General features: G+C 43.5%; 2 protein-coding genes across 4 annotated transcripts in view; both read right to left on the bottom strand.

The window, feature by feature from the left end:
- MRAS (muscle RAS oncogene homolog) overlaps positions 1-22,636 on the bottom strand; it is a 47,316-nt gene extending 24,680 nt beyond the window's left edge. The window contains exon 1 of one of the 3 annotated variants that reach the window (XM_079969512.1): positions 22,478-22,636. The gene's annotated coding sequence lies outside the window, so the exon portion shown is untranslated. Of the gene's footprint in view, positions 1-7,130; positions 7,155-22,477 lie in introns of those variants that run through there. The other 2 variants (XM_079969514.1, XM_079969513.1) reach the window with 2 other exon arrangements.
- The window catches only part of TMEM177 (transmembrane protein 177), a 98,786-nt gene that overhangs the window by 58,479 nt on the left and 16,628 nt on the right, over positions 1-23,679 (bottom strand). The window lies entirely within an intron of this gene.

Genomic DNA, 23,679 nt, shown 5'->3' with positions numbered 1-23,679 from the left:
TCAAAAGATTTATTTCAGTTCAAATGTGGCTTCTGTTTTTTGGTCTCGTTCTAATGGTACTTTAGAATTCACTGGGTATGAGGTTTTTTATTATGCCTTGTTGCACAGTGGCCAAAGGTAGGGTGCACTTGCTCTCCACTTGAGATTTTTTTTTGTACTTCAGCAGCCTTCTTGATCTCAAAAATCACCATGGGAGGAGTTACTTTGTGGCATCTTCTCCTGAGCTTTAATGGAAGTGTGGGAAGCCAAGGAGGATGGCTACCAAACGCCTAAGATTGGTGCACTCACTAATACTGTTTAACGGAAGTCTTTCCTTTTGCATTTTACGTACCCCCAAAAATGGTCCACGAGCATTTCTTTAAAAGTAAAAAACCCAACAACTTCATTTTAAAACAACCAGCAAAAAGCTGTCAGGTGTACCATCCAGCTGAGGTCTTTAGGGAAGATGAGCACTTAAGAATGCTGCAGAGTACAGACCCCTGGAGAGATAATTTGCAGAACAAAACAACACTCACAGACCTCCCTCAGCCACCTTGAAAGTAGGGTCAGCTCAACACAGCTCTGCATCCCATCCATGAGAATGTCACTGGCATTTTCTCTCCACCCTTTGAGAATTTTCAGATTAAATCTTTTTTCTCATTAATAGATGGGGATTTTTTATTATTATTATTATTTAAAAAGGACAATTTTTGGCACACCGCTAGTTTTTATGAATGAATGTTAGTGGGTTTTTAAAAAATAAAATAAAAAAATGTTCTTAATTGTTTAGAATGGATTTTTTTTTTTTTTAATGGCATTGAAACTCTCCCTGGGATCATACAACAAAAGTCAGGCTAAACTACCGGTATATGTTTAATAAATAAATAACAACAAATAATGGCGAGGGGCAAGCTTCCTCGAAAGATGGAGCTTGCTCTCTCTCTCTCATTGTCAATCTGCCCTTGCAATGTGCATCTGCAGCAGACTGGTGGGTAAAGGGGAGGCCAAGTGATGGACTATCAATATTGGTTTTTGCTTCCCTGGATGTTTCGGCCTTATTAATGAAGGGTTTCAGACCCAGGGATGAATGCTGGAGGGAATGAGAAAGCTGTTCATTAGACCTAGAGGCACAGTCTCTATCTACTTCTATAGTTATTGCCAGCAGCTCAACACATGTCTAGGATAAAGCAATCAGTGGAACTACAGGGATGGTATCAGTGATAAATGGGAAATAAGAAAATGGACACTTTAGAGTTGCCTTTCAGAATAAGAATGGACAATGACACCCATTTGTTAACTAAGTATGTGTCCTAGATGCACCCCAGAACTTGCTGTGTAATCCATAGCGGTTTCAAGGTAAGTACATAAAGGTACCCACGGTGGACAGATCTATGTGGAAAATGTACCTGGAGGACAAAAGGTTTGAAAACCATTGCTAAGTACAGTGGAAAATTTTGTTCAGGCTGCATTTAAATGAACCAACCAAATTCAAATGTCTTAGACTAATACATTGGTGGAACGCAACAATCCTTTGGATTCCTCTGAACTTTGAGATGCAGATCTTGGCTCAAAGAGGTGGCAAAGTGCATTAAAACACATATTTTAGGATTACATCTGTTTCAAATTGTGTACATCGAGAGAAAAAAATAAGTTTTTAAGATTGTGAGGAATATATATTTAATTGTAAGTTTTCACTTTTTAAAAATAGTAATCACAAATGACTGCAAAAATGGGACAGAATGGACATGTGAACATGTGTAAAACTGACATGGTCTGTTCGTCCCTAACTATGGCTTGAATGACTATTCAAGTTCGGCTGGTTTATTTTTTAAAAAACCTATGGCTTATATCCAAAGCAGTGCCAAGTCCCCCATTCCATTAGTGTAAGAATTTACACTTGTGCACCCAAACTTCCCCCCTCTCCTCTCCCTAAATCTGTTCTTTTGTTTTCCCCAAAGCCCTGGGTGCATATGAGGGAAAGGGTGTGGGGCGAGAACTCTAATGAGCATGTGTTTATCCTTCCACTTTCGAAACAAGGGCAATGACTCCTGCCCCCACTCTCTCACTGCCGCCATTTCTAAAATTCTCACAAGTCAACTTGGTGGCTGAAATGAGAACACTTCTGTGCATTTTCCTGTGAAGAGTGAATGACCCTTCAAGGCTGATTCATACGGTGCTGGCAATTCTTAACCTCATTTTACGGTTGCCAGCTGTTCTCTCCCCGCTACCTCCCAAATCTCACATAAGGGAACCAGAGCTCCTCACCTGATGCCCTTTCCATCTATGCTGAAAGAGCAGCATTTGCTTGCTTCGCCATCTATGTGGAGTGCGTTTAAGAAGAAACACAGTCCTGGAATTGCACAAAGGAACAGCCAAAGGCCTTTGCTCCTTGATGAACATTTAACAGTTATTTCGGGAAACACAAAATTATAGCTTCGGCGATAAAACCCACGTCACCATAAATTACTGTGGTAGGCAGAATCAGAGTGTCACGGCGCTGCAAACTTTCCAAGAAGACAGGCAGCTAAAGGGCTGAGTGGAGAGTGCAATTTCACACACCCCTCCTGCTTACAGGTTAATTAGCAAAACTAAAAAGTGTCTGTAGATTTCCCAGGAGACCTGCAGTGTGAGGACAGAAGAGGCTCCTGGGATTGCACTTGCAAAAGCTTGTGGGATGGCTAGACGCCATTTTCATGCTCTTCTTTGCCCTTTTTCATGCCACTTCCAGTTTTGTGGTGATGTGTGCAGTCGCATGTAAAAAGGTAAAGGTAAAGGACTCCTGACAGTTAAGTCCAGTCGCAAACAACTCTGGGGTTGCGGCACTCATCTCGCTTTACTGGCCGAGGGAGCCGATGTTTGTCCGCAGACTAAGCCGCTTTTGGCGAAATCAGAGCAGTGTACGGAAACGTTGTTTACCTTCCCGCCTGAGCGGTACCTATTTATCTACTTGCACTTTAACATGCTTTCGAACAGCTAGGTTGGCAGGAGCAGGGACCGAAAGACGGGAGCTCACCCCGTCACGGGGATTCGAACCACTGACCTTCTGATCGGCAAGCCCTAGGCTCAGTGGTTTAGACCACAGTGCCACCCGCGTCCCGCAGTCGCATGTACACATGAATAAATGGGTAATTGCCTGTAGGTGTTTATATTCCCTCCACACTGCACCTGCTTTTAGATGGTAACTTTCAAAAGCCAGCCCTGCCTTATTTCAGGGCCCACCTGTTGAGTGTGGCCCTAGACCTCTGCCCCAAAGTCCTTCCCTGAGGGCCCCACTGTTCCCTGCGTGCAGTTCCAGAACTCAGGCCATTGCAGCACATTGCTTTTCTTATTAAGCGCTTTTTAAATCCCCTTACATCTCAATGAGAGGGTGAAATTTGCACTTAGACCTCCTCCAGCAGAAATAAATGACACATAAAAGGGCTTAACTTTGGCTGCACTGTGCCCTATTCTTTCTTCCTTTATTATTAGTATTTTTTAAAAAAAATATTATTCTCCATTTTGCTCCTGGAGAAAATTATTATTGTTCCTTTTTTAAACAATAAAAAATACCACCTTCAATGAAAGTACTTAATGCAAAGGAAGCGATTCTCATTTCAGTAGTAATCACCGACACAGTGGATTTGAATTAACTAGGCAGGAGAAAGAAATCAGATACTGGAGAAGTCCATATGCCTGCCTATGTAGACGTAACAGAAAGAAAGCTAATCCACACAAGGAGGAAATTGCTTGGAATTCCAAAATACCCCTGCCCTTCCTTTTAGCACAATCCCTGGAAATGGGCAGGTTCCCTCTTGGAAATCACAGCTTTCTAGTAAATGAATTAGTAATCCCTCCTGTTCACCACCCTTGGCTGTTCCAGATCAAACTTCCTCAAAACACCAGGAAATCAAGGGGAAACGTTTTAATTGCCTTTGATCACTGTTACAACTGTCTCTATTTTGGATATTTCTTTTGGATGCTTCACAAAAAAGAAGACTTGATATGTGTAGTATGTGTATTGAACTTTATGGGAGGAAGGTGTAAAGCTGCAATATTTTAAAAAGAGCTCATGCAGCAAGACCTGGTGTCACAACCAAAATGACAGGCATGCAAAGCAGCAAACTGAGCAGCGGCTAAGCGCTTCTCCCATACAATTCAAGCATCCATTATTTCATATATTTTTTAATGCCCCACAAAGGCTTATTAATTGTCATGTATTCACCGAAAAACACAACTTCCCTTCCCCATGCAAACTTCTTCCAGGGTGAGGAAATTTCTTAATGATGTCACAGACACCAGCCAATCAGTGCCATGCACAGACAACTTCTTATTCCACTTTGCTGAACTCATCCCCCCACCCCAGGCTGTACCTGCGAAGGGAAAATGTATTTATGAATTTATTTTATTTTATTTATTATTGCTGAGTACAGGCCTTTCCCTGCTGTGCTAGCTTTACTGAATGCAGGAAGTTTTTGATGTGAAGCGGGGAAGGTGATTCAGAAATGTAAACTCCCTCCCCACCTCCTCCAAGCTACCCTTTCATTCTACAGGAATGGCTCCAGGATCCCACAGCTAGACTGGTAGCTGAACTCAGGCTCTCAAATGTGCATCTATTAACACTTTCATTAGCCCTTTGTGGTTTGGCAGGGGATCTGCATTATGGATTTTAACATAGTAGGTGAGCACATTTAGACACTACTTTGGGACAAGGCGTAATCATTTTTAACGCCACAAAGCTCCTTGTGCGCATACACCTAAAGCTCTGAAATTCTGTACTCTGCTTGGAAGGTTTCAAAGCCTAGCAACAGCTCCAGGCTTGATCACATACATAAATTGTAACTGAGAAAGGTGCCTTCAGCTCTGAGAGCAGTAATTCTTATTTAAGCTCAAGACTCCCTGTTTCCATCTGTTCTCAGACTCTCAAGGGCATCTCACACTTGTTGCAAAGGAAGTTTCAATCCATTTTAGCTTTAGTCGACTACAAGCAAACAAAAACAGCAAATCACCAAGTTGTCAGAAAGGCCTATATGGACTTGTCTGCACACAATATAGTTTTGGAACTACGCAGAACAGGCCAGTCTAGGATCACAAATCCTGTTGGAAGCTTGTTGGTACATGCTCTAGTGCCACACGGGTGCAAGGCAAGAGTTCTCCATCTCCAAGGTACAGGTGGAGGAAAAGCAGCTGGAGCTGACAATTTGAGGGCAGGAAAATGGCTGGGGGTGAACGTGTTTCACTGCCACCATTGCCACCTTCCTGTGAAATTGCAATCTAAGCAGCTGCATTTCGTAAAACAAAAGCCACCTGTAAACACAGATAACAGAACTACAGATTGCTTGTTGTTCTATCAGTTGGTGTTGGAGCACACACACAACATTATATTCAACTTTCAGTGTACACTGCCATCTAGACCTAATGCATATTTTACGTCCCCAAAAAGAGCTTTTTCACAAATTAGTTTCAATCCAGAAATAAAATATCAATGCAGGTTGATTCTACATTACAATCCATTGTGTCTGAAGGAGTGGGTGTGCTTCCAGCAACGGGGGGTGCATCCCCACACCCGTGTTGTGGGTGGGTGCAAATACCAAGGGAGAAATTCAACAACACACTGTTGATTGTTCTGTCTGGGCATGCATGTTAGCTTGCTAGATCCCCAACTCTGGCAGTTTTCCTGACCCCCACATAGTCAATTTCAGATGGGCATGGAGGAGGAAAGGTGAAATCGCACCATGGAGGGCTTCCACTGATGGGACTCATGAGCTGAATCCTACCACAAGATCACAATTACTTTCCTCCTTCTTCATTCACCTGGGGGATGTGCAGGGACAAAAAAGGCATGGACAACCTAATTACCATATTTTCCCGTGTATAAGACGCCCCCTATTTTGGGGGACTCCAAATTAAGAAAATACCCCTTAGCACTACCCATGTATAAGATGAGCCCCAATTTTAAAGCTATTTTTTTTGGTAAAAAAATCTTATACACGGAAAAATACGGTATGTGGTGGGTTTTCACATAATTGTCATGTAGCCGCAGCCACTACTGTGGTAGAAAGGATCTAGACTCAAAGCAGCATGTTGAGGATGAGCATGGAAGATTCCGTATAGAGGAAAAACTTATTTGCGTGACAAGTTCATGCACACTGCCAGTGGATATACTTTGTAACAGTAAGTTGTTATTGTTATGAATGCAAGGTCCCTCTGCCAATTGGCAAGAGGGGTTGGTTCACAAAAGAAAAGTGGCTTCAGGCTGCTTACATGCCCTCAGAGAGTCGCATTAAATATTAAGAACCATCATTTAAAGGGGAAGCAGAGACTGCTGTACTAAAGGCAGGCCTCTGCAACTTGTCACCCACAAGAGCTCAATAAACCTTTGCTTTCTGTTTTGCTGTCGATCTGGGGCTGCAAAAATGTGTGTGTGTTCCTGAGCAGACAAGCATCAGCAGCTTCTGGGGCTAAAAGAGGACTGGGCCACCATTTGGCAGAGAGACGAGGGGCAGCAGCAAGGCATTGATTCTTTGCATGTCGCGCAGACTGCCCTACATCTCTCCAAAGCTGGATGGGGAAGGATGACAGCCAGGTCACCACCTTGACAGCCAGGCTGACAGCCAGAGCACCTGCCTTGTACACAGAAAAATCCCAGGTTCAGTCCCCTACATCTGGGCTGGGAATGTCCCCTGTCTGAAATGCTGGGGAGTTGTTGCCAGTCAGTATGGATAGTACTGAGTTAGATGGACCAGTGGTCTGATTTGGTCTAAAGCAGCATACTCAACTCCTAAGCAAACCTACTATCCTCAGGTGTGCTACTTGCTAATCCTACCAGTGTGGAAAACAAACAACTCCTAGTACAGTCAGCTTCTAAACTTGGAATGGGTGTGTTCATCCACTTCAGGCATCCAAATGTTTTGGGCCAACCAAAACAATACTCTTCCTATCAAAAGGTCGTAATCTTTGGTTCCTTTAGGACCAGCATGTGGAACTGTTTCAACAATTGTGCACACATGAAGGTGTATAAAGGACATCCACTTCTCCTCCCACTCTAAAACTGCATATATTCAATTTTTTGTGCTTCAACAGACTTCTAAACTTCAAGAACACAGCTAAGATCTGCCTCCAGAGGTTTATTTTCTCCCGGCCTTAATGGATGTCGACAGTGTAATGTATTTTACCTTGACCACCAACCCAAGAAGGCCCACTCTTGACATTTTCTTGACAAGCTCCTGGATAGAAAATCCTCTCTGCTGAAAAAAAAAGCACAAAAGGAAACAGAGACGCGTGCCACTGCTTTTAAAACAGAGTTCCTTTAAAACAAACACATGAAATTATACAAAACCTCCTTGGGGGATGATTAAGAAAGGAATTGCTCTTGGCCTACCACAACATGTTTTCATTTAGCCACTAGTCACATTCAGCAGTTTTTGTACCTCCAAGTATTCACTGTCAAACCAAGTGAACAACATTATCTACACATTTATTTTAACCAATGGAAATAAAAACACAATTTTATATTTGTGGAAGGACTCCAGTCCCTGGAGGCTGATTGTGAAAATTATATAGTAAACAAGGGAAGGAAAAGAAAAGGATACAAAGTTACTAGGGGTGGAGGAGAAATTAAAAAAGTTGAACTTTCCAACATAATAAGCAAACTGAAATGGACATCCCTTCTCCAAAGTTTGAAATGCACTTCTCCAGTCAAGTAATGTGTACAAAACTATGTATAGAAGGGTAGAGCATGCATAAACACACATATATTGGTGGAAAGAATATACGGAAATGCATTGTATTAGTGGGAATTGTTTTGTAAAATGGCGTATATTAGGCAAAACTGCATACAAAAATGTGTATGTCAGGAATGAATTCTCAACAAAATGCTGATGAATTTTCATAAGGACTTTTGAAAAATCACTAACTGATTTGGAAACGTGGAGAACTGAACTTAAGCTTGGAAAAACGGGGAGAAATGGAAATTGACATCTATGCCCATCCCTAACTTAAACCCAAGGTACAGTAAAAGGCATTCCATATCACAACATGGACCTTCAGTGACTAAGGATGAAACTGCATTTCCCTGTAATAAAAGATACACCATTTACATACAGTGGTACCTCGCGTTACATACGCTTCAGGTTCAGGTTACAGACTCCGCTAACCCAGAAATAGTGCTTCAGATTAAGAACTTTGCTTCAGGATGAGAACAGAAATCGTGCTCCGGAGGCGCAGTAGCAGCAGGAGACCCCATTAGCTAAAGTGGTGCTTCAGGTTAAGAACAGTTTCAGGTTAAGTACGGACCTCCGGAACGAATTAAGTACTTAACCCGAGGTACCACTGTATATATTTTGAAGACAAAAGTGTGAAAAGGGGAATTGCTTGTGCAAGTACTTTTTAACCCTTCTTGTAACATGACAGTTACAAGAGCTGTAATGACAGGGTAGTATAGCGATTACAGCAAAGAGACTTGGGACACCAGGGTTCAAGTCCCCACTCTGTCACAAGGTGACACTGGGCCAGATGCTATCCCAGTTTATCCTACCTCACAGGTTGTTGTATGGATTAAATGGATGGGTGCTGGAGGAAGAACCATGGATGATGATGATGGTATATATATATCACCCTAAGCTCCTTGGAGGAATGTTGAGCTCTAAGTGTAGTAACCCAATTAAAAACAGCTCAGTTTTGTTTAATTCAATCTTATTAGTTCATTTAATTCCTTTCATCTTTATTGGATTGGAAGTTAAGCTGTTATTTTGCTGGCATGTAAAAGACACATTTGGCACACAGGAACTAGGAAGCGGTATGCACTGTGTATACATCTTACAAATATGGACTCATCATTATGAGGGAAATGACCCACAAAACAAAGAGAACCCAAGTGAACACAACCACACTGTGAGTGGCAAGATTTTGGCAAAGCCATAAGAGTTGGTAGAACAACTTGGAAAAACAGAGGCAAATGTGTGATTTTTCTCAAAGCCATGCACTATAGAAGATTTAGCTTGCTTTTGATCTGGAGGAAAGCCCAAAAAATTCAATGCTGATGTGTGCAGCTATCACACAGGTTCTAGCGTTCAACTCCATCTCAACCATTTAAAGGCATTATTCCCACATTAAGTTTTGTGATGTAGTAATATCTCCTGGGGACCTTAACCCACATAAGAAGTGAACATCTGTACGTTCTAAAGTAACATCCTAGCGAATTCCTAAAGAAAACGGGGGTTTAAATATTCCTCAGAAATTTGGGACAATAGCTTGTTGATAGTCACAGCAAAAGATTATAGCAACCAGAGCTGTCCCTTGAGTAGTGTGCAATTTATATCCCTGCTGAAATTGAGATGGAGTGGGGAGGTCTGACTGAAACAACCGGCACATGCAGTTTTTAAAAATATGGAATGGGATAGGGTTGCTCTGCCACATGTTTGTAAAACATCCCCATTTTGCTTTCATTATCCAAACTCTTAAAAAATAGGTCAATAATGGTCTGGCAGGCGCATTAGCTAGGGAACAAAAGCAGACAGAAACTGCTCTGTTATTTAATAATTCAAATCCCAAATGCTTAATTAAAAACAGTTTTGCTAGATGGGGAAAAAAGTGAGTAAGAAACCACATCTTCCTTCATGGGCTCTGCTGACTGGCATCAAAGAGTTGCCTCCCTCTTTTTACAACACAACACAGAGCGTGATTTGGGGAGAGGGGATGTGGGGGGCCTCTCAGGCAAAATAAGAGTGTAATAAAATACTCCTCACTTGGTATTCTTGTGGCACCTTTCTGCAACCTTAGTTTATACTTCAGACAACACAGTGCCAAGTTAAATTCACAGCCAGAATAGCATAAGCTGTAAAGACCCTTCAGTAGAATAATTCTAGGATGATGATTAATGTAAATTGCTTCTCCACCAGCCCACATCCTATTTTTTCCTGTGGAGAATATAAATTTGAACAGGATTACTGCTGCTTTGTTGCCTATTTGCACCATTCTTTCAGGTAGCTTGGAAAACGGCCAGTGTTTGGGGTCTGCCTTCTACGCAATATGCTGCTCATTACTAAGTTTGGCTTATTGACAGTAGACAACAGCACCTAAAATTATATACTATATAGACATTCATGGAACAGTCTCTCAAGAGTGAACAGAGTGCACATTTCACAGAAGAGTTGTGTGGCCAATAGCCCATAAGTGGTTTCCTGGGGGATCAGATGGAAAGGTCTATGCAGCCCAGATGTCTCTGGGAAGACCACAGATGGGAAATGAGGGCAATAGCACTCTCCTCCTTTCCAGAAACTGCTTTTGACTGTTTATGAGTTGTGTTCTACTGCATTGTTTTCTTATTCTGTAGCCTACTCTGGGAGGTTCTGGTGAAGGGTATGAGTTGGAGGGTTGGTTGAAAAAAAGAGAAGGTGCTGGTACTCCTAGCTTGATAAAAGTGCCATGAATGCTAGAACTAAACAGCTACTACAGGCAGCAAACACACACTCACACACAAGGCGATGGACATCAACAAAAAGAAAGCACTGAGTTTGGAAGGATGAGTTTGGGAAGACAACTGGCTGGACACTGTGAGAATAGGATGCTGGCTTGATCCAGTAGGGCTGCCTCTGAAGATGGTTCAGAAACTTCAACAAGGGCAGAATTCGGCAGCCAGGTTGCTCACCGGGTCAAGACATATTGAGCATATTACATCAATCCTGGCCCAAATGCAGTGGCTGCCAGTTAGTTTCTGGGCCCAATTCAAAGTGCTGGTTTTGACCTATAAATCCTTAAATGGCTCAGGACAGCAATACCTCAAGGACCACCTCTCCCCATATGAACCTACTCAGGCCCTGAGATCATCCTCGGAGGCCCTTCTTTGTGTGCCTCTTCTACATGAAGTCCAGAGGGTGGCAGTGGCTCTCCATTTGTGGAATGCTCTCCTCAGGGAGGTTCAGCTATAGATTATAGATCTTTAGGCGCAAGGAAAAAATGTTCCTCTTCAACCAGACCTTTGGATGATTGGCATCCAATGCCCTTTTAAATAAGTTGTGAGGGAGGGGAATTATTAGTTTGCTGTTGCTTTTATTTTTCCTATGTATTTTGTGGGTTTTATATTGCAATTTTATGTTGTGAACCGCCCTGAGATCCGTGGATGAAGGGCAGTACACAAATTTAATGATTAATAATAATGCATTTTCATTACTGGGAGAAGACGATGCACACCAAGTCAAAGTTCCTTCCTCCTGTCATGTAAAGCTTAGAGGATGCTTGACTCGGGAAGGCAGACAAGAACATTATTGTATCTCCTAAACAAGAACAGCAAGAAGAAACTTCCAAGTTCATCTAGTGACTAACTTAGCAGTACTTTCAGTGCCCCTCCCCATTCTAGCATCCATGGGTGCACTTGGACCTCTTGAAAGAAGCACAAAAAGGTTTTTGAACTGGCCTTCCACCAGGTACCATTTCTGAGCTGAATCAGGCAGTGATATTATAACACAGCCTTTCGGAATAGCTAAAGTATAGATTAGAGCTAAGCATTGCAAGAAATGAAAGGGGATGGTTGTTTTAATTGGAATGGGGGTGGGGGAAAGAGAAGAGACATTTTAAAGTCAGATCTATTTTCCACAGAGAAAAAAAAAATCTCCACTTTTTTCTATTTCTTTTTTTAAAACAGCCTGGAACATGAACATATTTGAAATGCAGACTCCCACATAAGTATGCCATCTGTGAAGAATTTGCAGCAAATCCCACCCCCATCCTGCCACAGTTTGATGGGGAGGGCAGGGAGAAATTGTATTACAATGTTGTATTGAGTTACACCGCAACTATTAGGATTTTTTTTTTAAAACAAACCCCATACCTCTCAGGGTTTCAAGCCTGGATATCCTTACGGACACGGGAGCATGTCCAGAGGAAGACCAGGGCAGTGTTCTGGAAACAGCTGAATGAGGAATGGTTGAAAGAGTTGGGTGTGCTTAGCCGGGAGATGTAACAACAGTCTTCAAATATCTGATCTGCTGTAACGGAGAAGATGGAACAGACTTAAGATGTTGTAGAGAGCAGGACTGCATTGGCTACCAATTAGTTTCCAGGCCCAATTCAAGTACTGGTTTTGACCTATAAAGTCTTAAATGGCTCAGGACCACAGTACCTCAAGGACCGCCTCTTTCCATATGAACCTGCTCGGACCCTGAGATCATCTTCTGAGGCTCTCTTTGATGTGCCTCCTCCTTGAGAGGTCTGGAGGGTGGCAACACAAGAACGGGCTTCTCTGCAGTGGCTCCCCATCTGTGGAATGCTCTCCCCAGAGAAGTTCACGTGGCACCTTCAGGCACCAGGCAAAAACATTCCTTTTTAACCAGGCCTTTGGTTGATCTGGTTGATATCCTATTCCTTTTTTAAAATGTGAGGTTTTTTTTGGGGGGGGGGATGTTATTGGGTTGTTGTTTTTATTTTGATTATATATATATTGTGGGTTTTATGTTGATCTTTTCTGTGAACTGTCCTGAGACCTCTGGGTATAAGCGGAATATAAATTCAATAAATATAATAATAATAATAATAATAATAATAATAATAATAATAATAATAGGAAAACAGACTTAATCTAAACATCAGAAGAAAATTTCTAATGGTAAAAACTGTTAGAGAGTGGGACAGAATGCTCAGTGATTGGCAGGCTCCACGTTACTGGAGTACTAAAGCAAAGGCAGACAACCATCTGCTAGGGAAGCTCTGATTCCATCCTGCAATGCAGATCCTGCATTGTGTGAGGGGTCAATTTGGACTAGATGACCACCGAGGTCCCTTCCAACTCAATGATTCTAAGGAGCTGAATAGGGGAAAACAGAGCTTGCTGGAACAGGCCAGTGGTCCATCAAGTCCAGAATCCTATTCTCACAGTGGCTGATGAGATGTCTGTGAGAAGCCTGCAATCTGCACAACAGCACTCTGCCCACCTGAGATTCCCAGCAACTGGTATTCAGAGACATAATACCCCTGACAGTGCAGGTAAAACATAACTATCATGGCCAGTAGCTGCTGGTAATATCAGAGGTAGCATCTCTGCCAGTCATATTTAGGAACGCAATGTGTTCAGCTCAGAAGGCCTCAACTGTCATGCTGCCTTCCACAAAACAGGTAAGACTCCAAGTAGGGTTGCCATACATCTGGGAATTCCTGGACATGTCCTCTTTTGGGGGCCCTACATGCCCATTTGGGGGGAATTTTACATTTTAAAGCAAATGCCCTGGACTTTGGGCTTTCCATTTTTTTTTGTGTGTGTGTGCATGGGTGGTTTGGGTTCAGGCTCTGGCAACTGGGGCTCTGGCAGTGATTGCCCTAAAAAAGCTCAACAACTTTTTGTGTCCACATTTTTACCTCTTGAAATATGGTCCTGGATATGATGGTCTTTCTGCAAGAGTCCATAGCAGATACTCCGGAAGAAAGACAAGAAACATGTTTTGCGTGATTGATCTTTCCCCCCTCCTCTCCCATTGCCTGCCAGATTTCCACAGCAAGTCTAAACTGCCGCAACAAATGCTGTCCCCAAACCCATCCTGCTTTTGCCCGCTCTCTTATCTCCTGCTTTTGCACAAGTTCTGTTTCAAATTGGGACTCAGTCCCTTGTGTTCTTTACTTTCTCAGCATTTCACAGGAGTCCGGCCTCTTTGATCTTTAAAGCAATAGTTCTGAGTGATGTTTCCTTAACCTTTCAAGTTCCTTCTCAAGCTTGTGGATAATATGATCCCCTTGTAGCCTTGAAAGTGAATTACTTATCAGATTTGCCTTACACACACACACACACACACAAACACACACGTGTGTTATTATAGAACAGACTAGAAAAACACTTTCGTCTACCCTTCTACTCTTATTATTCCCACAGCTCATACCAATCTTCAGAGATCAAGTAGAAATACATTGGATTCCAAAACTCTGCACAAGGAAAACTCAGCTGTTCTTTTTTTCTTTTCCTTTTTTCACATTTAGATTTCCACAGAGTTGTGTCACACCGAAATGTCACAAATGACTGTTTTAAGTAACTGAAAGGGCATTCACGCTGAGGCAGCTTGTCATTTTTACACAGCTTTGGAAGAGCAGGAATCATCTACCCTTCTCAAGCACCTTCAGTCTGCAAACCTGTGTAAGCCCCACTGAACACCATTTTGGAGCAGATCCTGCACTTTGCTGGCATGACATATTACTATCAGTGTTGCTGCAGGGATCTCAGATATGGGAAATACTTGTGTCTGAAATGTTGGAAAGCTGGATTTGTTATACCGGACTGTGGGAAGTATGTGTCTGGCTGGTATGTGGAGACTTCTGCCTTGGGATGGAGAGTTGACCAGATAACATCTTGGGTTCCTTCTAGCTTTGCAGTATACCTATGGTCCATCCAGCCTATGACCAACTCAGAGGAAGACTAGAGGAAGACTAGAGTCTAAGAAGCTGCTTTTTATATGTTGCCATATAAGTGAAAGACAAACAGGATGGTGCTGGACCAGTTTGGGATTTGGGTCTGATCCAGCAGTGAACTCCTCAAGTACAGACAGGATTTGAATTTTGAAAAATGAATCAATTATAAATAAGGAGAAGGGCTTTATTGTATTTGGTGCTATGGTATGGTATTTTAAGATGCAGTAAGGTAAAGGTAAAGAGACCCCTGACCATTAGGTCCAGTCGTGACCGACTCTGGGGTTGCGGCGCTCATCTCGCTTTATTGGCTGAGGGAGCTGGCGTACAGCTTCTGGGTCATGGGGCCAGCATGACTAAACCGCTTCTGGCGAACCAGAGCTGCACACGGAAACACGGTTTACCTTCCCGCCAGAGCAGAACCTATTTATCTACTTGCACTTTGATGTGCTTTCGAACTGCTAGGTTGGCAGGAGCAGCGACCGAGCAACGGGAGCTCACCCTGTCGTGGGGATTCAAACCACCGACCTTCTGATCGGCAAGCCCTAGGCTCTGTGGTTCAACCTGCATCCCTTAAGATGCAGTAGTCCCTTCCTGTTTTCACAGATGCCCCAAATGGAAAACAGCAAGCAGCACCTGAGAACAATAGCATGATTTCCAGCAACTGGTGTTCAGAAGGATTTCACCTCCAGCTGTGGAAGCAGAGCACAGTCCTCAGAATGGCTAGCAGCCCTTGATAGACTTATCCTCCACGATTTTGTCTCGCCTTTTTTTTATATATAAAACCATCCAAACTGGAGGTCATCACTGCCTCCTGTGGAAGTGAGTTCCATATTTTAACTACAGTACTGGGGAACTCAGAATAATGAGTTGATCATATTATTAATGGATGCCCCCTTTGATATATGGTGTGTGATGGATGCTTTTAACTGAATTCTTCTTCTTGCATTACATATATAGATGGAAAATAATTATGTGCAAGCATACATACTTGCCTGCCTCAACTCAATTTGCAAGAACTCAGGTAGGGGGTGATCACATGGCTGAGCACCTCATTCCCCACCTACCCCCCCCCCCATTCAGCCATCAACACACCCAAGAATGACTTATTTGTTCCACACAGAATAGCACGAAGTTTCCGAGGCACACACAGAGCAGTTCTTGCTCCATGCAGTCCTAGCCTCCTGTTGCTGCGTCTTCTGCTAGGAAGCACACACGAGGCGCTGTGCCAGTTACGAGCGTGATTCATCATCTCCATGCTCTCCACTTACATCACGATGCACCGCTGCCAATTAAAAGCACAAGCCTGCGTATGGCCGGGGCTGGCGTCCAGCTGCTTGGGCAGACGGAACCCATCAGGTTTGATTTTTTTCATGTCTCTCTGGTGTCTCTTTGGCAGCCCCACCCTCACACTGTTAACATTTCTCAGGCCGATAAAGGCAGAGAAAGCAAAAAGCAAAACTCCTTTGCTGTTTCAGATTGCGGATCAGTTGTTCATCCATCCCCTTTCGCTTTCTTGGGATGTTCCACCCAGTTTAAGAATATCTCTCTCTCTCTCTCTCTCTCTCTCATAAGGAAAAAAGGGGAAAGGCGTTTTATTTTATGCAATGTTCACTTCCTCTGTAAAACTGTGAGTAAGTGAAATCAGCCCACAAGTCTGCTAGTAAACAGAAATTGGGTTTCACATCCTTCCTGGACAAATAAAGTCGTGAGTGTGTGTGTGGTCACCAGAGCTATTCTTGATATGATAAGAATGACAAGATCTCACTCTGCAACAGATTACACGGAAGTTCAATCAGAGTCATTATTACTTAAGGTCAAACTACATGTAGCTTGCCTTTGCATCGTTTATAGCCTGCACACAGAGCAGATTGGGGTGCATGGCACTGGGGTGGGGGGCTTTAACCCTTTGCCCCCCTCTTCCTGTCCTGTAATCCCAAATACAGCCCTTCCTTATGCCTGCTACTTGCAATGAGAGGAAAACTGCAGAGTTATCCCTCTTTGGGGAAAGGGACATAGGCTAGCAGGCAGAGGAGGACTTGGAGTGTAAGCAGAATTGAGGGGCGAAGCTTGTCTTGATGGGCTAGGGCCTACCTTGATCAGGCAGGGGTGATCAAATCACATAGTCAAGAAACCCAGTCCGTACCTATAGAGCTTTGTTCCACCTAAGCATGCATAGGGCTGCTTTGTGAACCTAGTAATACAAGACTGCCATCTTCTTTCTATAGGCTGCATGATAACCTCTGACCTTGCTGTTAAGAGTATGAGTCAGTGGGTCAGAACCCAGATCTGAGGGAGTGAACTTGCTTCTGTTCCTCTCCATTTTTACGGTTATGACAAATGCAGCTCCACCAGCAAAAGTCACACCATGCCAAAACTGAAGACACAACCCTCTTTGTCTAGACATAGCAAAACCGACAACTCTTGTGTGCTTTAGCAGAATTGAAAAATAAAATATCCAAAGCTAGGAGACAGGCAAATTAGTAATATCTAAAGAATTTGAGGGCAAGATTCACCTAACCAGCCCCATCAGCAAAAGCCCAGTGCAATGACCTCCACTTGCATCATGGGGCTCCCCCCCTGCAATTGGCCCTGGGGGCAGCGGTTGGGAGAAGCCCAGAACAGCACATGGGGGGGGGGGTGGAGCATTGTTCTGTCTGGCAAGCTGGAATGCTTCTGCAGGCATGAATGATTGGAACAGGATGAAGTTGAATTCTACCTTCAGTATTTAGAACGCCCACAATGTATATATTTCATAAGCTCCTATCTGTATTTGCCAAAATTTAAGAAAAGTTGGCAGGCCACCCCTTCAGCAGACAGAGTGTTCTGGGGGCCAGTTCTGTTCAGATGCTCTTTCTCAGCAGGCAGGAAAAAGAGGCATGAATTAGACAGGAAGATGGAGGCATCATTCCTATACTAACATACCTGAGGTAGCTGCTGAATCATTTTCAATGGCAGCCCCACGTACAGTACATTGCGGTAATCTAACCAAGAGATTATCAGAGTGTGGATTACTATAGCCAGGCTCTGTCCAAGAATGGCCATAGCTGGCAAACCACTGGGCGCCTAGGGTCAAAGCAGGATCTAAAGTGCTCCTGAACTACATATGGGTTTGTGTGTGTGTGTGTGTGTGTGTGTGTGTGTAACCATGTTTAGAGCTGGGCTACCTAATTCCCAGACGAGAGAAGCACCTACCCACAGCATCTCCATTTTGTTGAGATTCAGCTTCAGCTTATAGGTCCTCATCCACTCCATTACAATGGTCTGGCACCTCCCCGGTCTCAACTCCGGGCTGATGGATACGACCCCCTATAATAGGGGGCGGCAACTTTTTGTGCGTGTACCCATGGTAACTATTCATTAGTTGCCTGACTCATTAGTCCCAAGCAGAAGCTGCAGTTGTAGAGCACACCTTATTCCATACTGAGAGTTCTGGCAGCCAGAAGGATTTCACTGCCGTGGGCAAATTGGACTTCTTTGCCAGTTAACTTTTCCCTTGCTAATTTCTCATAATTGCACCCATTCTAAAACCCAGCCCCACACAAATGGATTTTTGCAGCCATTTAAAATGTCCATCGATTTCCAGCAAATGTTATGGGAAGATTCAGTTTCAGGGTCAGGACCTTTCATGTTGTATTGAATATATTTAGGGTATAAATGCTTCTTTTTGATGCTGACAGAGTCCCCCTAACACTACACATGCATTTTTTAAATTATTATTATCAAGGGACTGATTCCTAATAGGGAAATATGTTTCATTAATGCATTTTTTTAAATTAAAATACTTCTACACCACTTTCACAGCAATTCAGAGTTGTTCATAGTGAATGTCTTTAAAAAAACCCCAATTAAAACTGAAAACACAACAACATAAGTACATCACTACAGAATTTCTTAAAGAACTATAGAAAATCGTTTTTTAAAAATTTAAAAAATCCAGAGCTAAATGGATGAGGAGGGTCTTACACCACCTCCAAACAGATGGGAAGAATTCACAGAAAGGCAGGATGGAAATATTTAGAGCAAAGAGTTGTCCTAACTTCAGGGAAGAAGATCCATAGTTTGTAAGGATCCAACAAGATCTGGAGGTTCACAGGGTCCCCACCCCTGCAGGAGGAGATCAGGAGACCTCATTTGGCAAGTGGGCTCGTATCTTAATCTGAAACATTTTGTCCAACTGGTTTGGTGGGGCAGTGCAATAGATCTTAGAAGATTACAAACTTGATTACAGCTTTTGGCATAGCACAATGAACAATAAAAGGTGGCAACATGGAGAATACAAGCTGCCAAAAAGGAAAACATAAAAGCACACACCATACAATACTACGAGGGTATAAATGCCTGTGAAAACAAGAAAGCTAATAGCTATATAAGTCATGAATCTCACTAGGAGGTCATGCTTAAGAATAACCTACCATGCAAGAATGTTCCAATGATAAAGGTGTGTGTGGGGGGGAGTAATAGGAACACGGGAAGCTTGGAACAGAAAGGCTCATGTGAGGAATATGGTCCTATTTAACCTTTAGGGAGATCAGGGCAGCCCATGGAAGGTTATCCTCATTCATCCGCCCAGCAACCCAGTGAGTTGGTTAGGCTAGGACACAGTAAATGGGCCAAGGCTGTCCGAGGAGTGTAGTGCAGCCTTTCGCGACCACCAGGTATTTTGGACTACAACTCCCATCAGTCCCAGGAAGCATGGCTAATGATTAAGGATGATGGGAGTTGTAGTCCAAAACATTGGGAGGACCCAGGTTAGTGAAATACTGTATGGCTTAGTGGCTGAATCAGCAGTTGAACCCAGTCAAGCACTCTATTCACTACAGCACGCTTGACTTGATTGTCACACATTGCATTCACAATGGATTCCTTCATACATCTCTTGTCTTTGGGGAAAATGAACCATCTATTTAGTTGTATCAATCAACTCTTCACCAAGACTTGATACTCTTGTGTGCATCTGTGAGGCATTTTGGCTGTGAGTCTTGGAAGACCTGCTCCTTGCCTTGCAGGCATTTTCCCACCTGGCCTGGGATGGCAGAGCCCTGAGTGACTCCAAGGACAAAACCAGAGGCTGTTGCACTCTTGTTGGTTTTTTGTATCTTTATTTTAGATCTTGTTGTGATTTATGTGGAAATTGTTCAGTTTGGCTGCATATTTTTGATGTTTTGTTTATTGATTATGACTGCTTTTGTTATGTTGCAGTTATTATTATTATTTTCATGTTGTAAGACACCCTGAACGTGGATAAACTGTGGAAATGTGGCATACAAACAGCTTGATATATGTATCTTCTGATCCTCCAGTGTGTTAAAGTCTTTGCATTTTATTTATTGAAAATACTTATACCCACATTCCTCTCAATGGATACTAAGTTAACAAATAAGGCAACCATACAACAGAGTTACTAAATGTAGCAACAGCAAATTAAGGCAGCTAAAATCTGCCAATCGCAGAGCAGGTTAAACAATCCGGACTGAATACTCAGAGCAAACAAATATGTCTTAAAACCTTGGACTAAATCAGTGTTGGCTCAAGTTGCTCCACTTAGTGGAGGGCATTCCACATCACTGCAGAGAAATCTCTCCCCACCACAAAATAATACTTTTACTTTCTTGTGAAAGTGATGCAGACTCCTAGACAAAAAACAACAACACAAAAACCCAACCACAAACAGGCAATGCATTTAAAATTATGAATAAGCCTTGATTTAAAAGTTCATTTACTTATACTATGCCATTCTTCCAAATCCATTCCTTCACTTTACAACAGTCGCGTGAGAAAGATTAATCTAAAACAAGGGTAAGCAACATGGTGCCCTCCAGATGTTGCTGATGGCAACTTCTATCATTCCCAACTATTGGCCATGCTAGCTGATGGGAGTGGAGCTCACACCTCGAGGGTACCAGTGGTTACTATGACTGGTTCAAGAACTGTCTGCAAGTTTGATGAGGTGGCTATAGTTCCGCCCATCCATCTCCTCTCTAGTCTTTTCACCAGCCCTCCTCCCCTGTCTGCACAAAACGAAACATGCTTGCAAACATTCCATATCTCTTCTATATTCCACCATGCATCAGAGACATTCACGCAAGGCACAAATACGAGTTTCAAAAGTGCCTTTTAGTCCTGTGACAAAATGGGCTAGCAATAATTTGCATTCTGAACTGATCCAACTGAGAATATGGAAGCAGTGCAGAAACATGGCATGTGGTGCATGGGGGTGCAGGGAGGGCGGCTGCCCCCCTAAATCATGTAAATAAATAAAAAATTGTCTCGCAGATAACTCGGTTCTGCCCCCCCCCCCAAATCCTGGCTATGTCCGTGATGTGGCGTATGTAGTCAAACAGTTTCCCCTCTTACAGGCTCAAGTTTGCAGCTCCACTTACAATGTGGCTGAAGCGTTGTTGTGACAAAGGGGTGACGGTTTCCATGCACGCCAGTGCAGGAGACGCAAATGCATAGAACAGGCATAACACATTGTGCTAATTCCCCCTGCCCCCCGCGTACAAGTCATATTTGTGCAGGAAAATCACGTGTAAAGAAGCCCTAAATGTTGCAAGCTGGATGTGTGGCAATGCTGTCACATGGCTACATGCCAAAGAGTCAAGTCACATGCAACTTTTTGAGAGAAGCAGTTCATCACAAGGTTATTTTACCTCATCCATTTCACATTTCGACCCTCAGAGGGATAACCATATTAGTCTATTACTTTGTGCGTGACACAAAAGAAGTAGCTCCTTAAAAAGGCTGAAAAGTTTACTGTGACAAAAGCTTCTGAGGATGAGAGTCCATTCCATCTGATGCACTGAAAAACTATTTTCTTGTTTTGACATTGTCAAGCACAGATACACCCTCTGAACTATTAATAATGACCAGTATCAGTTTCTTTCTTAAGGGTGCAATCCTATGCATACTTTCCTGAGAATGAGACTGACAGGGGCTTGCTTTAAGAGCAGAAGAACAGAGGCTTCGGCTGTAAACTCCTTCAAGAAATTGGGCAAAGATGGGGTAATCCACTTTCCAACTATTCATATTTTCACTTAGCCAAGTCCACAGTGCCAGATTCTGAACGAACCCAACACTACACAGCACAGAATCAATCTGGTAGATCAGCCTTATGTTGCTTATATGAATTGGCTTAACTACTGACTGGGTTTTTCCACATGAAATCTGTTTCATACCTAGCTAGAGACCAGATTTTCAGTCAGGACATTAGATTCTGTATGCTAGTTGTTTTTTGTGTACAAAAAAAAAAAAAAGCTTCGTTAAGGCTGCAACCCTAGAACCACTTACTTGGGAGCAAGTCCCATTGAACAAAGTGAGACTTATTTCTGAGTAAATGTGCATGCTACTGTGGTATAAGCTTGCTATTCATTCATTTCATTCATCTTCCCCTGCTGTGAAGCAGCTTTTTGTTTTTCTTTCCAGCTCTTTATTATGTACCTTTCAGGCCAATAGCTTCAGATCTGAGGCTTTAGGTTTTTTGAGCCAATGATCTTTTAGAAAAGAGAGGTGTATGCATTTTTCCTTTTAAAAAAAAGTATATTCTTGAAAGGAATCTCCAAAAGCAGCCAGAGAAGAGTCCAAGCATAAAGGTCAGGCATGTGAAATATACTATGATCAACTGAGACTGCAGTTCTGTATAAATTTAGCTTGGAAACAAACCGCACTTAGTACAATCGGACATGCTTCTGAGTAAACACAGAACCGACGCGGGGGGGGGGGAGCATTCCTAAGTACGCTGCATAAATTATTATTGCTCACGAATAACTGTACTGCTAAACACTTACCAAAAAAGAGGCTTCTCCCTATATCGCCCAACAAATTAGGTCATCCGAACAGAACTATATTTAGTCATTTAAAGAACAGAAAATAGTTTGCAGGAAAGAGGCGAACTACACAGGCAAAGTTCTTCACTGGCACCTCTTCGAAGGGGTAGAATTATAACTCTGGCCAGGCTAGTTAATACGAAGATAGATCTACATTTCTGGAAATGAGAGATCTTCAAGTTACAGGGTGTGCAGCGTTTGACAATCACAAGCTTTGATAGCAGAACTCTGCTCAAGAGTCACATGCATCGCCTCTCGGTGGGCGAAAACAAAACAAAAAAGACTGCGCTTTATTCAGCCCAGAAGTCACTCACCGCCAGCACCCGGCTTGGCCCAAGCCTCGCCCGTCCCAGGACAAGACGCTCTCTGGCTCCAGTTGGCGCTTCTTTCTCTTCAAAGTAAATCCATCCCTTTGGAAAAGCACTCCGAGGAGAAGATGGTCATGAAACCGCCCCCTCCCCGTCAGTCACGCCTTCTCCTGCCCCCTCCCCGTCTGCGACCAATCAGCTCAGCTCTACCCTCTTAAAGCTACAGCGACCTCTCTGTGGGGTTCTTTAAAGGCCGACCGGGACGATTACCAATAGAATGGGCTCAAACGCGAGCGGGAAGGCGGCGGGAGGGAAGAAAGCGATTGGCAGGCTTTATTTTTCTGAACGGGTTTGTTTAAGACTGACAGAGACGGAGACAGTCTTTTTGGCATCGGGGTCAGCAAGAGCGGTCCCCCCCTCCTTCAGGAAAATGGTCCGGTCCTGCCCCAGTTCCCTCCATGAATTGGCTTTTAAGGTGGACTTACAAGGTGCAGGCGTTTGGGGGGCGGCGGCACCTTAAGGGGGCATTGGACGCGCTGCTCCTTCAGTCGTTTGGGATCCCTGGCTGTTTGCACGTGGGCTTGCTGGAGGGATCGTCCAGCAACGATTGAGAAGGGAGGGGCGGCGGTTTTATTCCGCAAATAAAGCCAAGCTAGCGCTTCCCTAGCCATCAGCAGTGCCAAAGAGCGGCACGCGCCGCTCCCAACTCTGCGCATTCCAGATCCCTGCCCTGTGTACGCGCTGCTATTTTATCCAGGGCACCCTTCGCTCCATCTTTTTTTCTCTCCTTAATGGGAGGAAAAGATCCATTTCGCCCACCTACGCTTCTTGCCTTTAGTGCATCGTTGTTGCGGGCTAGTATTGCGCGCCAGGACTCCAGAAGAGCCGTGCCGGGTCCCACCTAGTCAGTGCAGCATCCTGTTCTCACACCTGGCCGGCCAAATGCCGCTGGGAAGCCCACGATCTGAGCGCAGCATCCCATGCCACACTTGGCAGGGCCCAGCACCTGGTATTCAGAAGTATTCTGCCTCTGCCTCTGAGAGTGGAGAGGGGGACATAGCCCTTGCACTAAAAATCAAGAAAGCCAGAGATACTGCTATGTGCTGAAAGCAGGGCTGGATTTATGTATAAGCTAAACAAGCTATAGCTCAGGGTCCCACTCTCTTGGGGCTCCCCCTAAAAAAAAATTAGAGGAAAACAAACACCTG

Source organism: Podarcis cretensis, assembly GCF_951804945.1.
Source record: "Podarcis cretensis genome assembly, chromosome: 1".
Taxonomy (NCBI): Eukaryota; Metazoa; Chordata; class Lepidosauria; order Squamata; family Lacertidae; genus Podarcis; species Podarcis cretensis.
Note: the sequence above shows the minus strand (reverse complement) of the source record. Positions and strands in the feature narration are given on the sequence as shown.